A 15,000-nucleotide genomic window follows, 5' to 3' on the forward strand; every position below is an offset into this window, starting at 1 on the left:
AGTGAATAGATTTTGATTTTATTTAGGTGCCTAATATTATCTTAAAATTATTTTTTTTCTGATGTTCATATTCGCAAAACATTCGCACAAATTTCGCGAATGCGAATACGAATGCGAATATGTAAAAATCTGCGAATATTCGCGAATGCGAATACGAATATTCGTTACATCACTAGTATGGGCATGTGACGTAGAAATAATAAGAAATACTATTTAGAGAAGGGATACCATTAATTAATCGTTGACAATTTTCCCATCAACTCTTCACAAATGGTGTGAAAAATTCTATATAATATCCTGTATTACACAGCAACATTTAGTATTAACTAGGAAAGAAATAAACCAATATTGATTTCTATATCTGCCCTCCCGGAAGCTAAGTCGCAAGTCCTCTACTTGTGAACGTTTAAATAACTATAAGTCTTAGATACGTTTTAATAATATAAAATAAAAAAATAATAGTTTATACTTACACTCGGTCAGCCGAATTCTTTCTGAAACAAAAAATATGCATATTACTAATTACAAAAACCATTAAAAATAGTCGTTATATTATCGTTGTACAATATTTGATAAATAGTTTTTAAGAAATAGCTCTAGGAGCATATTATTGTTACGCCACTGCGACTTTACTGATTTATTTTTACTGATTTATATTTAGACACTAACTTATATTTGAATAAAAAGACTTAATTAATATTATTTTTTTACGAACATTAACTTTACAAAAACAATAAACGCTTAACACTTAATTTATTAGAAATTACCTAATTATAAAATTATCTAAGTTATGACAGTAGACAGTCAACAATGAAGAAGTTTTGAGAAGACTTTCAAAAGCATCGGAAGCGAATAATGAAATAAAAACTACCTTTGCAATACCTTGGCCACGTGATGAGAGGAACAAAATAAAAGCTTCTGCAATTTATTAAATTATTGTTTTCCAAAAAAGAAAAATCGAAACTTCAAATATAAATTTAAAATGAAATTTTTGGTTTAATTCCATAAAAATACATACTATATAACTTACATAAATAATAAATATAATAAAAATTGACGCGAGAAGAGTTTTAACCTTCGTACCGTTGTTAGCATCGTATCGAAGACGAGCTAGGTAGTTACCAAAAAGCAACTAGCAGAAAATTTATCGTTTCAAGAAGTAAATATAAATAAAAGTTTATTTATTATATATAAGTTAAGTTTTTTGTGAAAGAGGTACAAACAAGTAAAAAGGCAGTAAGTGATATACAGCATATTATCTACTTTTCACATATTTTTTTTAAATAATAAATATTTTATTGTATTATAATATACAATTGTATATACTAGTAACATTTTAAACACATTTTCAATTTTATTGCGGTTTATACTGACAAGAATAATTGGAGTCGGTTCCCAATAGGGAGAATACGCACTCACTCTTACGGGTGATATCTGTTCTTCTAAAATGATCTCCATCGAAGGAAGCATGGATCAACAATCTCAAAACACTCAGCATGGATCAACATACTCAGCAGTGACAAATCAATTTAAATTAGTCTTTACTGCAATCGAAAATACTCCACTTCATGACTACCTAATCCCTCTTGGTAACATTATTCAACCTAAAAATATCATTTTCACCTCACGCCTTTCCAGCAACCGAGTTTGCATGTACCTTGCGAACAAAAATATTCTAGATGAGTTTTTAGATAACTATGGCCAAATCACTATACGAGAAGAACTTTTAAAGGCTAGACGACTTATAACATCCGCCGAAAGAATTGTTATGTCAAATGTATGTCTGACCATTCCACACCATGTTCTTGAAAAAGAATTGCTAAAAATCGGTCTACATCTTGTATCTCCCATAACATTTCTTAAAATCGGCGCAAATCTTCTCGAGTACAGCCATATCCTAAGCTTTCGACGGCAAGTATATGTTAGCCTTCACAATTTAACCATCTCAAGCGCCATAACAATAACATTCGAAAACACAAACTACACAATATTCTTTTCTCAAGATGGAAACGTCTGCTTCAAATGCAAAAAACCAGAACACGTGGCAGCAGCCTGCACCGAACCTACGACACAACAAAATCCACTAAGTTCTACAACTTCAAATACTACACCTGTAGCTGATTCGACTGCACAAACAGCAACATAATCGATTCCTACACAAACCCTTACCAGTACGACTAAACAACCTGAAACGTCCCAATCTAATCAAGCTCCAACCACATCATCACACCAAAGCACCTTTTCACAACATACTGAGTCAAAATTACCAAATTTAAATACAGAAGTAGCTGAAAACAAAGAAATTCATTTAAAACGCACTATAAATGAAGTCGCCTCTCCAGAAACTTACAATGCACTTCAAGAAAACCCATTTGTAGTACCAAAATCTACAGGAACTCGTAAGAAGCCAAAGACACCTAAACTTGAAGAAACGCATTCGAATGTATCCATTTCATCCATGATAAATCCTGCAAAAACCTTCATCAATAATGACGAACCACCATTTAACTACTTAAAAGAAAGATCAATAAAAACAAGGCTGACTAACTTAATAAAAAAATACTTGCTCATCTTGGAGAGGTGGGCTCCGGATTAGAAAGTGATGCATCACAGTCATCATAGATCAGGCAATAAAGAGACAGACAGAAGTTCTCGTAATGAAGCAACAAGTGCGGAATCTGAATTAGTGCGCGAGTGTGTATCTAAAGATCTCAAAACGTTTTTTTAACAAAAAGTGATTGGTCAGTGGCAACGCGAATGGTTTCTGTCGCAATATAAACTAAGATCGGTAAAAACAAATACACGACAGTGGAAAACAAGTTCTAGTTCACGGTTCTAACGAGCCTACGTATAGGATACACCAAGATTACACACTCATATTTACTTTCGTCCAGTGAACGTCCCATGTGCGACCTATGTGCTACGCCTCTAGGCCAGTACTATACTAGGCAACTGGTGACGCCACACCAAGTTGCACCGCCAGTGACTCATTACGTCACGGGGCATTTAAATAAATAAGACATTAGACTACGGTAACTGGTTGCGCCACAAGTTGCCCATATCGGCCACCAGTTGCCCATAATATTTTGTGTGCTTTAGTTTGGTGGAGCCACTAGTTACGCCACCAGTTGCGTCACCAGTTACCTAGTCTAATAATGGCCTTACCGTCACCCATCTGTTAATTGAGTGTCCAAAATATCAAAGTGAACGTTCAATAAACAATCTACCAAATACTACCAGCTTGATTAGGAGAAAACTGTCCAGTAAAAGACTTATTAAACTATCTAATTTCAATTAATATTTTTTTATCAAATCCAGTTATTTGTTATTTGTTAAAAATCATTGTTAACCTTCGTTTATCTAGTAATGCCGCTAATAACCTGTTGGTGGATGCGGTACCTTTTCTTTAATAAAAAAAAATAAATATAATAAAAATTGACAGAGAACAATTAAGTGCTAAGTAATAATCGAATAAAATAATATGTATGTGACATATGAAGGTTAAATATTGTGCTATTATGGGATTAAACCACAATCAGCCAGTTTCATAACATGGAACGCTTAGCTAAATTAATGTTCTTTATCTTTATATTAAGCGAGCACCACACTCTCGGCGAAGTTACTTCGCCAAAGTTGACCGAAGTCCGAAGTACCGTCACTACAGACTCGTTCTACTTCGCGAGGAACAAAGTCACGACGGGCGATAAGGACTTCGTTCCTTTGACTTGATCGCAGAGACCGCCACCGAATGGAAGTAGGCAGAGGCGCAGCAAAGTCTCACAAGGTGGCCGTCTACACTCTCGTACTTGTTGAACTTCGATCGACTTTGCCGAGAGTGTAGACGGCGTTTACATGCCACTTTTTACTGAACTCAAATCATCACGCTTTCTACAGTACACGGATGAATCCAAAGCCTAATCCAAAGCGAACTGCTACACGAGCGACAAATTGACGCTAGCAGTAGCAGTAAAATGAAGCGTGATAAATGAAACCAACAGCGAAACCGATAATAATGGGCGGCTCCACGGAGCTGTAAATTGTCGCTCAAGATTGAGAAAAGGCGCGTCGTCAAGGTAATGTCGCAGACGGATGCTTCAATATCTCTAGATTTTATAGTTTTGTCCTTGAATATAAGGGTAAATCTACAAGTTTATACCTAAATTTTATATAGGGATGGTCACTTCTAAAAATTCCTTTTGTTGTAAGATTAACACGAACCTTTGCAATAATTGTGATAAAAATAGAACCATAAAAAATTCAAGACCAAGCCGCGGCGCTATGCACGCTGTAAATTTTCGCCCTTATGGAGCCATATGAAAGATAAGAAAACAAAAGAGACAGTCGCACAGATTCTTTCAGAGAAGCTAATTAATATGGAGCAAACATATAATGCCGAAGAATCACTCCAAAATATATGTGAAACCTTTAACAACATCAGAGAAGAACATCTAATAGAAAAGAAAGAGATGAGAAAAAGTTGGATGAACGACAATATATTACAAACTTATGGAAGAAAGAAGAAAATCAAAAAACAACAAAATAATGTACAACACGATTCAGAGACAAATAAGAACTGAAATAAGAAAGGCCAAAGAAAATTGGTTAAAATCACAGTGTGAAGAGGAGTCGTTGTGTGTGTGGTTGGGATATTGACTGCGAAACCTAAGGCTTCATTCGCCTAATCATATTTACCTTTGATTCTTATAACAAAAAATAGAGGAGTCGTTAGAGCAAAAACATGATACATTTAACATGCATAAAAAGGTGAAACAAGCAGCTGGTCTTCAGAAATCCAACACAGCTAGCAAATTGCGAGACCAACAGGGGAATATCATCACAGACAGAAATCAAGAAATCTGCATATATGGACAAAATACATACAGGAACTTTTTGATGATACTAGATCCGAAAAACCTCCATCCTACATATGTGATGACCACTTACCAATCACATCAGGTGAAGTGGAAAGAGCAATATCACAATTAAAAGATGGCAAAGCTCCTGGACCTGACAATGCATATGCTGAACTCATAAAACTATTTGACACCGACGGTACTCAACGCCTAATCAAAATATTTAACGACATATATTTAAGCGGAGTAATACCAAAAGCATGGTTGAAGTCGACGTTTGTTGCTTTACCAAAGAAAACAAAGTCCGTATCCTGCAGTGATTTCCGAACCATCAGCTTAATGAGCCATATTTTAAAGCTATTTCTAAAAATTATACATCAAAGGATATATAGACTGTGCGAAGAAAAAATCAGCCGAACACAGTTTGGTTTTCAAAATGCAGTGGGTACAAGAGAGGCTCTATTTAGTATACAAGTGCTATTTCAACGATGTAGAGACGTGAATTGCGATATTTATGCATGTTTCATTGATTACCATAAAGCGTTCGATACAGTAAAGCACGACAAGCTGATGGAGATATTAACCAATATTGGAATAAACACCTGTGATTTAAGGATTATCAGCAATCTGTACTGGAATCAAACATCATTTATCCGGACAGAGGCAGGAGAATCCGACGATATCAAAATCAAACGTGGGGTCCGTCAGGGATGTATACTATCCCCACTGCTGTTTAACATCTACTCTGAGGAAATCTTTCAAGAAGCATTGGATGCTGTTGAAGCCGGAATTAGAATTAACGGAGAATGTATCAATAACATAAGATACGCAGACGACACTGTGGTATTCGCTGACAGTTCTGAAGCCCTACAGGAGTTAATGAGCAGAATCGCAGAAGTCAGTCAGAGATACGGACTTTCACTAAACACTAAGAAAACCAAATGTATGATGATCTCTAAGAATGAACAGCAATTTGGACGAATCAGTGTGAATGGTCAACAAATAGAAAGAGTAAAAACATACACCTACCTTGGTACGAACGTCAATGAAAATTGGGACCATTCTATAGAAATCAAATGTAGGATAGAGAAAGCAAGATCTGCATTTCAAAAAATGGCAAAGTTGTTCAAATGTCATGATTTGTCGATACCCATAAAAGTCAGATTACTACGATGTTATATTTTTCCTATACTGTTGTACGGAGTTGGGTCGTGGACTCTCACAGACGCCACCTGCAAGAAAATTGAGGCTTTTGAGATGTGGCCTTATCGTCGAATCCTGAAGATATCTTATACCGACCACATTACTAATGAGGGTGTTTTGCTGAGAATGAAAAAAGAAAAAGAGCTGTTAATCAAAATAAAAACAGCCAAAATCGAATACCTCGGTCACATCATGAGGAACAGTGAGAGATATGGACTGCTGCAACTGGTCTTGCAGGGAAAAGTAGAGGGAAAGCGAGGACCAGGAAGGCGAAGGATTTCCTGGCTGAAAAATCTACGAACGTGGTTCAACACAACCACTACAAATCTTTTCAGAGCAGCAGTGTGCAAAGTGCAGATTGCCATGATGGTCGCCAACATCCGAAACGGATAGGCACTACAAGAAGAAGATGGAGCCATGATTTTACAGCTGTGCTGCTGCCGTAATTTTACTGCTACTGCTAGCATCAATTTGTCGGTCGCGGAGCCGTTCGCTAAGGCTAAGGCCACACGGGCGATAATTTACGGCGCCGTAAGAGCAGTAAACCTGACGAGGCATTGTTGACTAACTCCTATTTCATCTACAATTGGTGGAGGAGTTAGTCAACCAATGGGTTTACTGCTCTTACGGCGCCGTAAATTATCGCCCGTGTGGCCTTTCGCTTAAAGTTAGCTTTAAATCATCCGCTCCTTGATATTCGGCTGCCTAAAATCGCTAGGGATGCGTGGTGGGAAAGAATATAGCTAGATGGAATATACGATATACGGTGCCACTATAGTATGCGGTCTACCCCGAGGATGCGCTCTAGAGGTCCCGTCATTTGGGAATGCACTAATTTGCATATTATGGCGCATCTAAAAATGATCTCAGAATCGTCTTAGTTGCTGATTGGTTACTAACATTGAATTTATCTACTGAGTATTGAAATTATTTAATGTTAAGGGGTGGTTTAGGATGAAACTTCAAATTTTGACTTCTATGTATTGTACAAATGCAATAATATGCAAATTAGTGCCTTCTCAAATGACGGGACCTCTACCTGTGTAGATCTGATAAAAACTGGCTTATTCCCAACTAAAATTGACATAACTATTCCGGTAGGTGTGAGTTGACGGAATTAATTAAAAATAATAAAAATAAGTGTAACGACGAACAGTAATATTTTTATTTATTTTGGGTGAACAAGCGGTGTGTTTGATTATATCTCGAACGAGGGTTGATTGTCAGCGAGCCGAGGGTTTGTCTGCATCGTTTGCATGCTGTGTAGTGACTGGCCTCCGGACCACCACTTTTATGTCAACTGGTTTTGCGGTTTTGAGATAATGGCCAGATGGCCCATAAATTACTGCCTCTGTCTTTTAAGAGACGAGAAGCTTTTTTGTATTTTAAGAAGTTGACATAAAGAGTGTGGCGATCTGGGGCATCGTAACCTATTAGTGTTTCCTTGAAAGAAACATTAATCTTACACAATCTGTTTAAGGCAGTGGTTCCCAACCTTTTATGTCTGGCGACCCACCTGATGTTTTTTCATATTTGCGACCCATCCCTCACCCATTATGATAGAAAAAAAGAAGGAGCACGGTCACTGTACGCTACTCAGCTACTGTAAGAGCCACGCCGCGACCCACCTGAAAGCCGCCCGCGACCCACTAGTGGGTCGCGACCCACCGGTTGGGAAACGCTGGTTTAAGGGATAACCTTTCGTTTCTCGAAATCAACGGCATATGGTTTGTATATCACATGTGGATTTTAAATGACCAATGCCGTTTCGTTTTGAGAAAAGTTATCAAAAATTAAGAAAATAAAATTAGCAAAAATAGTAATTAAAGCGTACCGCTATACAAAATTCTTCTGATTTGTGATAAATCTTCCTTACCTATCCTTACCACACTCGGTCTACTGCCTGTTTAGTATTTATTCATTCAATATCTATAATGCTTGTTCTTTTTTTAATTTCTGTTAATACCCCTCCAGTCGTTAACCCTAATATTCCCTTTGGTAGCGCATTGTGTCTGTATTAATTATTTCGCTAATGCATTTGTAATGTTTCGAGTTACGCCGGCAGCAGTGTTCGCATTTTCGGAATATTTTCCTCTTTATGTAGTCGTAGAAGATTATAGAAGTTCTCAGGGACTTTCGGCATCCGCTAATAACGTAATCTTTCATTCTGCGTTTAAATTTTTCAAAAATACTTATTAGTTTTCTCAGGATTCGAAAAAAAATGAATCCCCATTTGAATAGCATTGCAGCCGAAAATACGTACCCATCCCCTTAAATACAAGAGTTGACTAATACATATTTTTGCTTCATAATATGTAATACATATTAGCTTCCAAAACAATAATGGTAGATTCCATCAACAATTTATTCTTCAGAGATTCAGTGTAACATAAAAATACTATAAAATCTTTCATATAATGTCCCCACAACCGTTGTTATTTTTATCTTTTTTGCCGAAACCGGCATAATCACCGTTATTATCTCTTACCATCCTTTTAAGTGACCCTTTTTAGAAAAGGCAGGTAGAAAAATACCTCCATTAAAACCAGAAACTGTAAAACTCGTAAGGCCTTGTTTTTAAAGTATAATTCAAAAATATAACGCGCTAATGATCCCTAGCCGATAATTTCTAGTTGGATATAATCACAACCTATCAAAAACCCAATAATTTAGATAATTAACTGTACCATAAATTATGTTAAGTGGCCAATTATAAAAATGTAGAAGTGAAAATGTTATCAGTTAATTTATTTCATAAGCTGGTATTATACTAATTGATATTTCGATTCTTGTGTACACAGTGTCCCAAATTCACTCGAGTTTGTAATTTGTACACACCTACCTCTTTTTTAATCAAGAAAATCCTTCTTGTTGCAACGGTTAAGTTACCTTTATGGTCGATTCATTAATATAGTTAATTTACGTTAGCACTCCTTATTTTTACAGAACGTTCAATAATTCTCTAAACCAAACAATGCCCACTCAGTAGATATGTGGACCAGTCTGACAATTACATTTTGTTTTTATCTTAACTATTATTTCAACTGTTTGATTAAAAAATATTAAGTCAGGGAAATAAGATATAGTCTATTAAAATGTTACATTTTTTAAGCCATACCTTGCATTTGTTAGAGGAGTCAATTTTATTTCTTTAATGTGTAGGGGGATCAGTAGAAGCTTAAGTTCAAGTTTTTGGGGTCGCCACCCTTGTCCCCCGGCCGCCAGCTTCGAAATGGGGTGCAAAGGGGTTTCGCGCTATATCTCGTAAACTACCAACCCTACGGAAAATCTAATTAAACATAAAATGTAGAAAGGACATCGCACACATCTTATGGAAAATATAATGTCACTCAAATTCAATAAAATTTATACGATTAGATTCGCTTTAAGTTAACGATCAATTCTTATCATTGCGCCAACTCTTAATTATGATTAATTACGGCGCAAATTGCAATTAAAGTTTATCGAAATCACATTTTTGGAGTCCATAAAATGTTAGTTACAATCAAATGTAAAGGAAAAGATTCCTCTCATTGGCTGTATACCATAATAAAAACTTACTAATGAAGTAAAAACCTCACATGTAGGTAGGTGGTATATAATTTATTAAAAAATTTTTTCTAAAAATGATCCAAGATGGATAAAATCACAAACGTTTTCGGACCAATCAGTCCATCATCCGGTGGTAGAAACTTCTGTTCCAAAGTAGTTGGAACTAGCTACATATTTAGGTCAAAAGACCTTAATGTAATAATAATTATGCCATTTAGGCTACAAAAATGTCGACAATAAGTCGATGTCACAAGAAATTAAATTGCAACGGTATTACAAAGTGGTCTTCATCTTGGCCTCAAACTTAGTCAGTTTGAGGCCAAGATGAAGACCACTTTGTAATACCGTTGCAATTTAATTTCTTGTGACATCGACTTATTGTCGACATTTTTGTAGCCTAAATGGCATAATTATTATTACATTAAGGTCTTTTGACCTAAATATGTAGCTAGTTCCAACTACTTTGGATCTGAAGTTTCTACCACCTGATGATGGACTGATTGGTCCGAAAACGTTTGTGATTTTATCCATCTTGGATCATTTTTAGAAAAAATTTTTTAATAAATTATATACCACCTACCTGCATGTGAGGTTTTTACTTCATTAGTAAGATGTTAGTTACAATCATTATTGCTCTGAGTGCTATCAGAGAACAATAACCACAGAGAAACGACACGCCTTTGATCTTTCGTGGCTAAGCCGACAGCAACCAGAGCGACCATCGAAGCAATAGTCAGTGGGCATATCACACAATATAAATTCGTAAATAAAATTAAACATTTATCGTTCATTTATATTGACTTTCAATAAATATAAAATATCTCACCGAGAAAAAAGTTGCGTACAGGGCCGGCTTTTGTTGGCATTCTTTATAATAATGGAATTATTTTTGATTTACAAAAGGTTGCAAATATATCGCACGTATCGCACAATGCAAAGTAATGGTGAAAATCATATGGATTGGAACCATAAATGAAAATACCTTTTTGTTTATCCTGATTTTGGCATTGAAAGACCAATAATAAAATATATCTATTTATTACGGTAGGTGTGACATTCACTGCTTGTTTTTGGCTTGGGCTGATACAAGATATAATTTGTTCGTCGAGGTATTTCCTAATAAATTATATTTTTTAATATAGGTTATCGAAAAAAAAAACACAGCCATTGTAACGGCCACGGAAATGTCACAAACTCTGAAAGTTCCAATTCTCTTTGGGTGACAAATGTTCGTGATCGATAACAAGAAACTTTATGTTGAAATTGAATGTCAATATTGTTCTTGTCTTGGAAACGTATCAAAAGTACATTTTTCCTTTAAAGTCGAATATCGGAGCAAACGAATAAAAACCCAAGAAGTACTGTAAGATTATATTTCTATAAATATAAATATGCAACAATCTAAACAATAATCAAAAAAGTCTTATACGAATCGTTACAATTACACCGATTTGTAACATTACATACACTACATACATTCAGTATCATTGTAAATCCAAGATGCCCACCGCTATAAAATGGCAGATTACATATTTTTTCACAACTACTTCAATATGGGTATCAAATGAAAGGGCTTGACTATTAATAAAGAGTTCATTATAGAAAATCCAAAAGGGCCGCCAAAAAAAAGTTTGATTCGTACAGCCGGTATACAATGAAAATTTACCTGTTTAGCAATAATATGATTACAGCGGTATTGTTTAAGAATCAAGCTACAACATATTAAGAAATCACTTAAATCGGCCAACAGGTTTAGGAAATACGAGATATCAAAAATGACCAAATTTTTAAATGGGCTGATTTCTATGCACGCAAGTTTATTTCTCCCTCGCTTTTTTGCGGCACTCCCCATCGGCTCGTGCCAACAAACTTCTGCGCTCGTGAGAAATATGTGTTTTTTCTCACTTGTTGTACAATATACTATTTTTAACTGAAATGTACACAAACCTAAAACGATAATCTTTTTTGGTGGTTCTTGAATATCTTCACCGTGGTCAATTATTGCTTATATTGCATGGAAATATTGTAGGTACTGCGTCAGGGACTAATGTTTTTCTTGTATTTCCTTTTAAAATAAGCTTGTCTTCAAAGTGCAGTTCACAAATCCTATAACTATTATATAGTGAATCCATTTTAAATAGCAAATCTTGTCTCTTACAAGCTTTTATCCATGCTTGGGCACTACAAATGTTAAACAAAGAATTTATAGATTTTTAGATAGAAAGATATTTTTAAATTTTATGGACTATATATGGACTCTGATATATCTTTGGAGCAAAAGTATGAAGACATTTTACATTTAATTCTCTCCATGTTTCATAATTTGACAATTTTTCTTGAAGTTGAATTTTATCTCTGTATTTTAAATAACAGTAATAATAATAGTTTTAATATTTTAAATAGCTCTAAGCAGTACAAATATTGCCGAACGTCAAGAACCTAAAGCTTGTCACGCACGGGGACCTATACTATAATATTCAGTGATAAGTGCGCTAATACCCGAAAAAATAACGCAAAAAACGGAAAACATAATACGTTGTGAAAGAAAATACAAGACTACAATATAATATCGATGTATCCACCTTTGTACCTTTGCATCCACAAAAGATATGTTAAACTACAAAATCGTCTATTTTCTTTGTTTCTAAAGATATCAGGTACATTCAAAAAACAAAATGTTAACAAAACATATGACTACAATACGATTTAGATGTATACTCCGATCGATATATTTAATCTTTGTTATATTTAACGAATTAAAAGTTGGCAATATTTTTGTATACTGCACTGCAGAAGGTAGATAAGTATTTAATTTTTTCATAATTTAATGTAAGTTTGTTAATTTACAACCGTGTTTTTGCAATTTTGAAGTCTTGTTCTTCTATAATTTTAAGATTTTCAAAATTATCGCCCCAATTATGTCTCCAACAATTTTTAGTTTGAATAGTATTTTTTTTGCGTCGTTTAAACCAGATCAGAAATTGTCGTGTATATAGAACTCTTTATATATTTTTATTTCATAAAAATAGGATATCTTGGAATGCGATGACACCCGGACAACATCTGTTTTGACCTGGTTGGCCCTTTGCAGACTTGTGTCTGTTATGACATACATGCACTGACACCAAATTTATTATTTTTTGAAATATCCGTTGCTTGGCAGAACGAAGTTTAGTTTTTTTATGCATTACTTAGGGGTAATGTATACAAGAAAATGAATCACTTTCGTCATGATTTATTATCAATAATGTTTAATCAAGTCAAATTAAGACTATTAGAAACCTAATAACTAATATGTATAAATTATAAAGCAATAACAATTACCTGTTATTATTCTTAGGAAATCTAAATAAACTTATTCCTCTTCCTGTCGCAGAGAAACATCCGTGAACCACACACGAGTAACCAGACATTTTAACTATTATATATAATTATTATATAAATGCTCAAACAAACTTGTTAAGTCGAGTATTTACCATACATGCCTACGGACTATCGTAAAACAACCAGAGCGACCGAATTAGCTGGAATTAGCATGTGTTGGGAACACTTAAAGCAACCAGGTTCGCGCATGCGTCTACAAAAATAGTACACGTTTTAAGTACGGTCGTGACGCTTCTCTGTGGTTATTGTTCTCTGGTGCTATTCATAACAGCTTAAATCCCGCTGGGCCTAAGCGGATTAGTGAAACTAATCCGCTGATTTATGGAGTACCGAAAATCTGGGTATTTTAAAATATTTTTTCTCTCTCTAACTTATGTACCTACCCATTTGATTTTAGATTTATTTATATCAATTTCTGCTCTTATTTTTGAAAATAGAGAGTTGGCGCAATGATAAGATTTGATCGTTAATTTAAAACGAATCTATTGGTATAAATTTTATTGAATTTGAGTGACATTATATTTTCCATAAGATTTGTGCGATGTTTTCTGCAATTTTGTTTCTATTACTTTTTATCGTCAAGTGACCAACAAAAAAGATATAAACAAAAATATGTTAAAATTTTTTAACAAGTTTCCTTTTGGAGGTTATAACTTTTTTTCAGTTCATTTTAAAATAAAATAACATAGCAATTTTGTAGAGGGTTTTTCAGCGAACAATTTTCACTATCAAGTTGTTTAATTCTGTTTATTTATATAGGTTTTAAGGGTCGTTTTCACGCTACGTCTTATTGTACGTTTTGTGTGTCATGCAAAACATGCGACAAAACGTACGTTTTATCAGGTGTATAGATACATATTAACGTTTTTCAAACAATGTATTCAATCTTCGCAACAAAACAATCGCGCGACTACAAATCGCAAGTGGAGTCCGGCGCTTATGCTTTTCACATCACATCTTCGATCTGACCTTGGATTTCATTTCGATTCATTTCATTTCTTGTTAAACACTGGACAAAACGTTTTGTCGTACGTTTTGCATGACACACAAAACGTACAATAAGACGTAGCGTGAAAACGACGCTTTACAGCGCTCCAAACTTGACCAGATTCTCGAATGCTCATAGGGATACAATAAAAACAAAAGTTAGGCTTACTTTTCTATCTATATATATTTTATTCATACAATTTATTATGATTTTAACATTCCTATGCTATTATTAATCTGTTTTTGACCTTTCTCCCCACTATAAAACTTATAACCCTAAGCATATATAGAAAAGGCCCAAGAAGTTGTTGAGGACAAATTCGCCGGTTCAGAAGAAGAATGACGCAACCGCAAAATGCAAAATTCTTAAGAAGAGCAAAAAACGAATTTTTGATATCAAAATCATAAAGTATGATCAAAATTAGCCATTCACCACACGGTGGTCAGGATCTCGAGATATAAGCGTTTTTTGGGGTGTGCCGCTTGTCTATGACTATGAAGGAACATAACTTTTTTTCCTATTGTATAATTTGACTTAAAATTTTCCAAAAAACTTCTTCATGAATTGTATTTTATTGTTGTGTTGGTTAAAATTATAAACTACAGTACATAATATAAAGTTTGTCACTCAACTTTTTTAAGTAAACATGAAACTAACGAAATATGATGACAAAATGTTTAAAAACTAACAACTCCTTTTTGAACGTGTTTAAACATTTTGGACAAATTTCATTGTTATCTACATACTTCAAAGATGACACAGTAAAATTTTCAAAAGGAAATATTTACAGCGACCAAAGATACAGCAAGGTAAATTTGAAAAATCATCAAAATTGATTTTCGGCATTTTTGTATAAATTTGATTTTTGAACATGTTCCACCAAATCTAGATAAAAATAAACTTCATATTCGGATTCAGCGACCTCTAAAACATAAAAATTGACCAAAGTTGGTCATTCACCTTAAATTTGATTTTCGTGGTCGGCATAACGATTGCTGTTGCTCGACTAATATATATGTA

General features: G+C 34.5%; 1 protein-coding gene across 3 annotated transcripts in view; it reads right to left on the minus strand.

Annotated features, from left to right (window-relative positions):
• Window positions 1-15,000, minus strand: part of LOC126890503 (zinc finger protein 609-like) — a 503,875-nt gene that overhangs the window by 375,540 nt on the left and 113,335 nt on the right. For 2 of the 3 annotated variants that reach the window (XM_050659487.1, XM_050659488.1), the window contains exon 2: window positions 474-494. The gene's annotated coding sequence lies outside the window, so the exon portion shown is untranslated. The remainder of the gene's footprint in view (window positions 1-473; window positions 495-15,000) is intronic. The other variant, XM_050659489.1, reaches the window with a different exon arrangement.

Source organism: Diabrotica virgifera, chromosome 8 (assembly GCF_917563875.1).
Source record: "Diabrotica virgifera virgifera chromosome 8, PGI_DIABVI_V3a".
NCBI classification, from domain to species: domain Eukaryota; kingdom Metazoa; phylum Arthropoda; class Insecta; order Coleoptera; family Chrysomelidae; genus Diabrotica; species Diabrotica virgifera.